This window comes from Chiloscyllium punctatum, chromosome 16 (genome assembly GCF_047496795.1).
Source record: "Chiloscyllium punctatum isolate Juve2018m chromosome 16, sChiPun1.3, whole genome shotgun sequence".
In the NCBI taxonomy this organism is placed as follows: Eukaryota; Metazoa; Chordata; class Chondrichthyes; order Orectolobiformes; family Hemiscylliidae; genus Chiloscyllium; species Chiloscyllium punctatum.
The window spans coordinates 28,851,109-28,860,550 of record NC_092754.1 but is presented as its reverse complement, the minus strand read 5'-3'; the positions used below and the strand labels follow the sequence as shown (position 1 = coordinate 28,860,550).

General features: G+C 43.0%; 1 protein-coding gene across 1 annotated transcript in view; it reads left to right on the top strand.

The window, feature by feature from the left end:
- The first annotated feature begins 5,292 nt into the window (after positions 1-5,292).
- tmem51a (transmembrane protein 51a) overlaps positions 5,293-9,442 on the top strand; it is a 44,467-nt gene continuing 40,317 nt past the window's right edge. Inside the window, exon 1 of the mRNA XM_072586641.1 lies at positions 5,293-5,420. The gene's annotated coding sequence lies outside the window, so the exon portion shown is untranslated. The remainder of the gene's footprint in view (positions 5,421-9,442) is intronic.

Here is a 9,442-nt window from a genome sequence, read left to right as displayed (position 1 = left end):
TACAACGATACCAAACTGTGTCAGTCTCATTCCATTCAGTTTTATCTCAGTGATAAGTGCAGAGTGACGTGTTGGGGGTCAGTGACAAACTCAGAGTGAAGTAAAGCCAGGCCTCATCTGCAGCCTGGGGCTGAGTCTCCTGCCCAATCCCAGCTAAATCACCCAACTGTCTGGCAGGTAGTTACAGACCCGGTCCCTGGTTGTCAGATAAATGTATTGTGTTGGGTTGGTAGGGAGGGGACTGTGGTTGTGATCGCAATCAGGGAGGTGGAGGGAGACAGGGGCAGTGCCAGATGAAAACAGTCTTGGCGGAGGTGATTAATGACTTCATCAGCCCCTTCCCATGGTTGGTTAAGGGTCCATTACCTGCCTGTGATGGGTGATGTGCAGAAACAGTCAGCGTGGTTACTGAATTCATTGTTACCAAGTCACTTTTGCCATCCTGATTTGTAATTTTGTTTTACAGTGATGTTTTAACAAATACAAATAATGCACATAAAAAAAATTGCAACTCCTGGACACTTGAATTCTGGATGATCGACACCAGTGAACCATCCCTCACTGACTCTGAAGACAGTACATGAATATAGTTCTTGTAAATGGATCATGATGAGCCCCTGGTTTGTCAATCAGCTCTAGTCTCTATCCAGGAACTCTGTTCCAACCTGGTGTACAGCTGCCCGAGAGAATGGTCCGCCAGGAAACACTGAACAAAGTCACCCAAGTACATTGAAACTAAAACAATCCAGTGAAGGCACTGACAATGTTCACCAGATGTCTCTGACCTTATGCATTTACACTGGCTCCCAGTGCCTCAAGTGTAAAATCCTAATCTCTGAGTTTAACTCCTTTAATGGGTCCATCACAGTTATCCTTCCCCAGACTTACAATCCCTCTGACATTGACCTCATGTAGATCTACCCCTCTTCCATTGGTCATCGCCTTGGATCATATGCTTTTAAATTCTCTACATAAGCGAAAGAACTGCGAATGCTGGAAATTAGAAATTGCCGGAGAGAAATTGAAATTAATATTCCGGGTCCAGTCAGCCTGCCTCAGAATGGTTCTGAGGAAGCATCACTTCACCCGAAACATTAACTCTAATCTCACTCCATAGATCTGCCAGGTGAAGGGCTTTTGCCCGAAACATCGATTTCGAAGCTCCTTGGATGTTGCCTGAACTGCTGTGCTCTTCCAGCACCACTAATCCAGAATCTGGTTTCCAGCATCTGCAGTCATTGTTTTTACCGAGTTGATTTTAACCCTACTGCAAATCCTCTTGCAAGGATGCCTGCCTTGAAGAAGTTTTCCTCCTCTCTCTACCTTTCTATTCCTGATGAAGGGCTTTTGCCCGAAACGTTGATTTCGAAGCTCCTTGGATGCTGCCTGAACTGCTGTGCTCTTCCAGCACCACTAATCCAGGATCTGCCAGACCTGTTGAGTGTTTCCAGCAATTTCTGTTTTTAGCTCTGCCCAAGCTTGTGTTCATCCCTCCGAAATTCTCCTCCTTTAACTCAGCATCTGCCCAGTCTGGGACTTTCATTTTGACATTGAAGGTGCTCTATCAATTCAAGCGGTAATTGCTTTAATCATTTTTTGGTCATGTCCCCTTACAATCACTGCAGCTCAGAACAATTGAACGTTTCTCTTCTTGTAATGTACAGTTTGCAATAAAAGTGATTACGTTTGTCGTGAGATTAGATCTGGTAATCAGCCATGTAGGGTAGGGACATAGATTATTGTTTAGTGATTATTTATCAGGGGATCTCTTTAACAATGGGAGATGTGATCACAGGTCTGGAAGCAGCCAATTTCAACATACTGTTTGATCCAGGAAAATATGCAGCCAGCCAGGCATAGGGGAAAGAGATATGCTTTAGGATTGTCATATCAGTTTAACTGCTCAAAGGGACACACCCCTCTGTCTCTGAGATATCCAAACTGGAATTGAGCACAACAACCCAGGGAAAAAAGATTTGCATTTATACAGTGCCTTTCACAACCATTGTTTGCAGTCAGATGAAGTCCTGTTTGAAGTGTAGTCATAGCTGTACTGTAGGAAATGCAACAGGCAATTTGCATACTGCAGACTCACATCAAAATGATAACAACAAATAATCTGAGTTGAGTTGACTGAGGGGTAAATATTGACCAGGGGTAACTCTACTGTGTCTTCCTTGAGAGAAGTGCCATTAATGGTCACCTGAAAGGACAGAAGATGCCTTGGTTTAATGTCTCACACACAGGCCAGTAGCTCTGGCAGTGCATTACTCCCTCAGGAGTACTCTGGAGTGTCAGCCCTGATTTCACAATCAGCTCCTGGGGTGGGATTAGAGCTCTGAAAACTGAGTCTCGCAAGTTTAATCTCCAGACTCTATTGGGTTACGACTAGTGTTTTTACAGCTACCCTTCCCCTTCAAAACTGAAAGTCAGATAAGGACAGGGTAAGGATTCATAGAATTTAGAAGGAAACCATTCCACAAAGCAATCCCTTTGACTCAATCCCTTTGTTTTGTATTATCCATTGTGCACAGAAGCAGCAGTTAATGCCATATCTGCTCTGTTCCCATCTCCCTACACCTCTCTGAATCACCTATCCAATCAAAATACTTAAATACCAACATATCCCCCTCTATCACTAACTCCCACCATGAGCTTCAGAACCTCACAACCTCCATGCAAAGAAAGTGTATCCTGTTTTCTTAAGTTTAATCTTTTATCTATGTTCCCTCATTTAGACATGTAAACAGGCTGTTACATCTACTCTGTTCCCCACCCTTCATAAATTTTAAACACCTCTTTCAAGTAATCTCATTTGTTCTGATGAAACCTGCCTACAGCTTTTCACACTTGTGTTGTGACTTGTACCTCCTCATTCCTGGCAGCCTGCTGGAGAAATCTGCCGTTGAGCCTCTCTACTTCCTGAATGTCATTCCTATTATCTACACACATATCTCCCATTACTGTAGTACCTGAATGATTCACCATTCCATCTCACCTTTTAGATTTCATAATTTGTACCGGAAAACTCAGCATTCCATTGTTTACCTCCAGCAGTTATTGCTTTTAATGACATCAATCAGAGTCCTTAAATCTCTTCCTCATGGCCTAGTTCCTCCTCCTCCAAAGTAAAATACTACATTGGAATTAAAAAAGAACATATTTAATTATATTAAATTGTTGAATTCCATTTACCACTTTTAGACCAATCTGCCACCTCACCAAGACCTGATTATAAATATTATTTTAGTTTAGTCTGCAACTATATAGACTGTTTTTCTCTGCCTTATTTTTAAATCATTGATGGTCGCAGTGAAATTAACTGGTCACAGAATTAACTCCATGGGAATACTGTTACCTACTTCTAACCAATCTGAGAAAATGCTCTTGTTAGACCTTCTGTCATTTTTGACCTTTCTAACAGTTTTTAATGCAATTAGCTACCCATCCCCTAATTATCACCCTCTTCATCTTCACAAATAATCTCCTTAGTGGTACCTGATAAATGGTTTTCCTGTAGTCCATATAAATTGCATCCACCACAATCCCACTGGCTAAGGTTGCCAGCTGTAGCTGGATGTACTCCCATGACCTCTATGCATACAGTACACTGAATTTCAGCACTGTCTTGCCAATTGGAAAGTGCCGAGTAATCACCAGAGAGGATGATTCCTCTCTGCCAATCTAAAAGCCTCCTTACCTTAATGTCAGTCTCATTTTAATAAGCGAAGGTTACCACATATTCAACACAAATAAAAGTTGTTCCTGAGATTTCGACATTTATTGACCATCCTTAATTGCCATTACAAAGGAATCTGTGAGCTGTCATATTGAGCCATAGTGCTAGCTATAGCAGTTCGATCCAACTGCTGGGTGTGTAAGATTGCTTCAGAGACTGCTTAAGAGTCAATGACTTGCTGTAGGTTTGAAGTCACATGTTGACTAGACCAGGTTAGGGTGGCAGATTTTCTCCCCTGTGCGGCAATAGGAAATCTGATGTGTTTTTATAATAATTAGCAGTTTTGTGGTCATTATTAATGAAGCCAGTGTTTATTCCCAGTTTACTAATTAATTCCCATTGCTGTTGAAGTGGGATTTAATTTTTTTTCTCCAGAGCATTGGCCTAGCTCCCTGAATTACAAGTCCAGTGATATTGTCAATACTCAATCATCCCCTAATAGTTTTAATTATTTTTATTTTCTTCCTGGGTCTGCCTGGCCTGGTGGTCTATCATCAGGGAGACAGTGGCAAGAAGTAAACTGACTGGTGTAGTATTTCAGAGACCCAAGTTAACGTTCTAGGGATGTGGATTTAAATCCCACCACGGCATTTGGTGAAATCTGAATTCAATTTTTTTAAAAATTGAAGTTAAAATATTAGCCTTTTGGTGACCATGTAATCATGGTTAATCATCATAAAATTCCATCTGATTCACTAATGCCCTTGAGAGAAGGATATCTCCCATCTTTATGGGGTCTGGTTTTTATGTGACTCCAAACTGTGGTTGACACTTAATCCTTCACCCAGATGGTGATTAGGAATTGATAATAAATTGGAGGGGGGGGGGGGGCTGCACAGCCTCAGAGAGAAAAGATGACCCTTGACAACTGAGATAAGGAGGAATTTCTTCAGCCAGAGGGTAGGGAATCTGTGGAACTCATTGCCACAAAGGGGTGTGGAGGCCAAATCATTTGAAAGAAAGTTAGAAAGTTAGATAGGTGCTTGACTCATAAGGTGATTATGGCTTCCAGGGAGAGGGCAGGAGAATGGGGTTGAGAAATTTGTCCCCCGTGTTTGAATGGCAGAGTAGACTTGATGGGATGAATGGCCTAATTCTGCTCCTACACCATTCTGGCCTAAATGGGGGACTAGCCAGAGATGCCCATGTCGTGAATGAATTCAAAGAAACCGTTCTTGGGCAAATACCCTGGACAGTTGGCAAACTCTCTCCCTGTCATTTCATAGTTTAGCCTCACTACCAAATACACCTATCCCCACCCCAAGGAGAGCAATGTTTGCCCAGAATTCCTCCTGGGAAAGTAGTTCCCTTTGTCATTCGGCTTTCTGTCCCTGAGTTTTTTTTTAAAACTGGGGCAGGCTTTTGGAATTATTGTCAAGATTGCGCCTCTTTCTTTCAACGGGCGACCTGCTGCTGTGTATCTCTCTGCTCCTGTGTCGGATTCAGTTCCTTTTTTGCAGTGTCCCTCTTTAGCCAGCAGGAGGAGACAGCGATCCCTCCTACAGTTGGGCGTGGATTCCATTTAGGGAGGGCGTTAGGACCCTGCGGGAAGGTGGAGCCCTAAACCAGTCCAGACTAATAGCAACGTTGAAGTGAACTATTGCTGCTGGGGGCTGGGGAGGAGACGGATTCCAGGGTGAATATCGAACGGAAATTTGGTTCCACAACATGGGAGTGGAAGGTGAGTGAATAATGGAGGGGGGTATAGATCGGAGCTGTCACAGAGGGAAGCAAAATTTGAAAGGGAACTTGGGGAGAAAAGTTTCTCCCAACTTTTCAAACTTGGGAAGATTTCCGGGTGGGCAGGTTAAGTTCAGTTGAACAAACCAACCCTCTCCTCCTTTGGTAAGTTTCAGGCTCTGGGCAGTTTTACTCTGCTGTAAGGTCGGAAACTTTTCCGGTTGGGGGCAGTTGATGGGGGCAGTTTTGTTTTCTCCTTCGTCGTTTCGAAAGACAATTGATGGTTTCACGTTAAGTTTGACGACGTCTGGTCCGAGTTTCTTAACTCTCTCTTTTTAATTTTGTTCTCGCGGTTTCTTGCCTGTTGCAACATCCCTCCCGATGGGCGGTTGGTTTCAGAGTGCTCTGACCTCACCTGAGTCCATTTGAGCTGTATCTCTGAAGCCCCTGGTTAGCCCACCCTGTTACCTTCACTCCGGCATATGTCCCTCAGACAGTGGATCTCACCGCCCCTTTCACTACAGTCTCTGTGAAGACTTATTTTACCGAATTTCAAAACTGCAGATTTCTTTGTGCTTATTCATAAAACCACAAAATCAGCAAAGCTGCACTTCATTTATCTGTGTCCACCTCAGTTTCTCAGCCTTTTAGTGGTATCATTCACCTTGGGCTATGTTAATCCAGGAATGGCTTCCTCCTACATTGTTAAAATTATTCGAATGAATGGGTTTGAAATTTTGAATGAAGTAAAGGCATAAAGTGTCAATTTTTTTTTCTGCATCTGTTTTGATTTTCAGTTTGGTTCTTAATTTTATTTGGGATGGCTGTGCTTATTTTTTTGGTTTAGCAACTCGTCTTGTCCTTTCCCCACCCAGGTTCCTTTGCTCCAGGAACAGTGCTTCCCAGACCTTGTCCCACTCTCTGAACCCATTTCAAGGTTTGGAAATTGTCATGAGCCCTCCAGGGAGAGTGCAGAGTGGGTTTGGAGGAGGCGTGGGTGTGGTGCTGAGAGAGCAGGGGCTTGTCGGAGAGGGGACACAGTTGTTTATAACTCTGTGGGTGCTATGTGACAGCTGTCACTGCCTCAGCTTTGGGCCCCAAAGTTCTGGCTCACCCCCACCCTGACCCTGACCCACCCACCCCCCCCAACTCTGTTTTGGAAGCTCCAATATTTTGAATTTGGAGGTGCCAGTGTTGGACTGGGGTGTACAAAGTTAAAAATCACACGACACCAGGTTATAGTCCAACAGGTTTATTTGGAAGCACTAGCTTTCAGAGTGCTGCTCCTCCATCAGGTAGCTAGTGGGGCAGGATCACAGGACACAATTTATAAGTAAAAGATCAAAGTGTCATACAACTGCTGTGATGTATGAGACAAATCTAGATTGCAGTTAATCACTTAGAATGGGGATAAATTTTGTGTCCTATGCATGAGTTCATGTCACACTACAGGTGACCATGCTACACTATAATTGGACTATAACCCGGTGTTGTGATTTTTAACTATATTTTGAAGTAATTCCTGAGATATCAAGTTATCAATGGCTATGGCAGGTACTCACCAACTCTCTCTCATTCTGCTCTTTTTAGTTCATGATGTGGAGGGATGGTGTTGGACTGGGGTGGACAAAGTTTGAAAAATCTCTCAACACCAGGTTATAGTCCAACAGGTGTATTTGGAAGTGCAAGCTTTTGGAGCGCTGCTCCTTCATCAGGTTTTTAGTGGGGAAGGATCATAGGACACAGACCTTTATGGTAAAAGGTCCAAATGTCATACAACTGATGCGATCTGTTAGAAAAAAAACCTAGATTGCTGTTAAATCTTTAATCACTTAGAATAGGGATGCAGATTTTGATTCATTAATATGTAAATCCCAGAATTTCTTTCAAGTTACAGCTCTGAGCTAACTTTAGATTTGATCAGTATGAAAAAAAGTGACATCTCCTCTCGGACAATGCATTAAAGGTGTGAGATTAAAGTCTGCCTCTCTCCCAACCTGGAGTTCGACTGGTTCTATTTCCAAAGTAGGAATTTATAAAGTGTCACATTGGCTGCCTACCGATTGTGTGCTTTTTGAACAAAATAGAATGAATCTGCAAATGCAAATTCACCGCATCAACTTGTGTGTGTGTGTGTGTGTGTGTGTGTGTGAAGGAGAGCAAGAAAATGTGAGAGCATATAGTGTAGCATGGTCACCTGTAGTGTGACATGAATTCATGCATAGGACACAAAATTTATCCCCATTCTAAGTCCAAGTTATGTTCAGACAGACATGGAGGAGGAAATGGCTGCACGAATTACTCATACTGCCTCTTGCTGTTACACTCATGTTCTCAGTAACTTACTGAAAGTCTGCATTGTTGGCTAAGCCTGTGTTTTATTGTCCATTTCTAGTTGTCCTTGAGAAGGTAATGGTGAGCTGCCTTTTGGAATTGCTGAAGCCTGTGTGGTGAAGGTACACCCACAGTGCTGTTAGGCGGAATGTTCTGAGATTTAAGCACCACAACTTGTAAGTGATTCATGAGTAAAGTATATTTTTGAAATTAAAAACAAACCCAGGAACAGCAATGGAGTTGCATTTGAGGAAACCGAGTGGCTTGAAAGGAAACTTGCAATTGGTGGTGTTTCCATGCCCTTCTAGGTGGTAGAGATGGTGGGAATGGAAGGCGTTGTTGAAAGAGCTTTGGTGAGATGCTGCATGTCATCTTTGTAGATGGTGTTCAGTCACCGCCTGTGGTGGAGACAGTGAATGGTTAAAGGTGTTGGAGAAGGTGGTGATGGAGTGGGCTGGTTTTTGTCATGGGTGGTTAAGCTCCTTGAGTGTTGATCCTGCATCTCCTCCAGGGAATTGGACAGTATTCCACCCCGCTCCTGACTTGTGCCTTTAAAAGTGGTGGGCAGGCTTTGGGGAAGACAAGATCTTCCATCTTACCTCACAGTTCCCAGTCTTTGAGTTGCCCTTTCAACAACAGGCGAAAGTTAAAGTTCTGTCGGACTTGGAATATTTGATGCAGTGGGAGTTTGGTGATAATGTTGAATATCAAGGGTAGTGGTTAGCCCTGTCGCAAGTAGCATTCACTTAGTGCCACATCAACCCAAACCTAGATGTTGTGTAGGTGTTTACTGCTTCATTATCTCAGGATTTGTGAATGGAACAGAATGAAACCATAGTCAGCAAACATACCCTGACCTCTGGTATTTTGCATTTATGAATGCTGGACCTAGGTCAGTTCCTTGTGGAACTCTGGCAGCGATGTTCTCAGACCAAGAAGTATGGCCTCCAACAAGCACTACCAACTTTCTTCGTGCACCATGTTACTCCAGGCAGTTTTCTACTGATTTACATGGACTCCTTGATACCACTCTTGATCAGATACTGTGTGTCTCTGTCCTCCGATTTTGGCTCCTTTGTTTGGACTGAGGTCTTGAGCTGAGTGACCCTGTACAGAATATTGATGCATCAGCACTGTTGATGACACCTTCATTCTGTTTAATTAAGTATTCGGGGTGTCAGTAATTTACTAAAGTGAATTTGCCTTCCTTTTTATTGTCAGGACATTAGCATCTACCCAAAGTAAAAAAAAAAAATGTCTTCCAATTTTGTAGTGAACTGGAACAGCTTGGTTAGAAGTGCACCTACTTCTGGAGCATGTGTCTTAAGTACCATGACTGGGGATATTGTCTGGACCCATAGTATCAGTGTGGTTGTAAATGTTTCTGCCTTGTCTATTTATTTGCATGTCAGGATCTGTCACTAAAGGTGGGGCTTTTTGTGGAGCTCCTTCTCCTGTTAATTCTTGATATCCTCTGACACTAATGACTAGATATAAGGCAGGGGTTCAGGGCCTTGATCCAGCCTGTTGGTTGTGGAATTGCTTAACTCTTAAGCAAAGTATGCAGAAGCAGTATGTACACAGCCCTGAATTGCTCTGAAGAACATTCATCTAGAGTCAACATTAACTTGCTCTCTCTCTCTGGATGCTGTCTGACCCACTGTGATCTCCAGCATTTGCTGTTTCCAG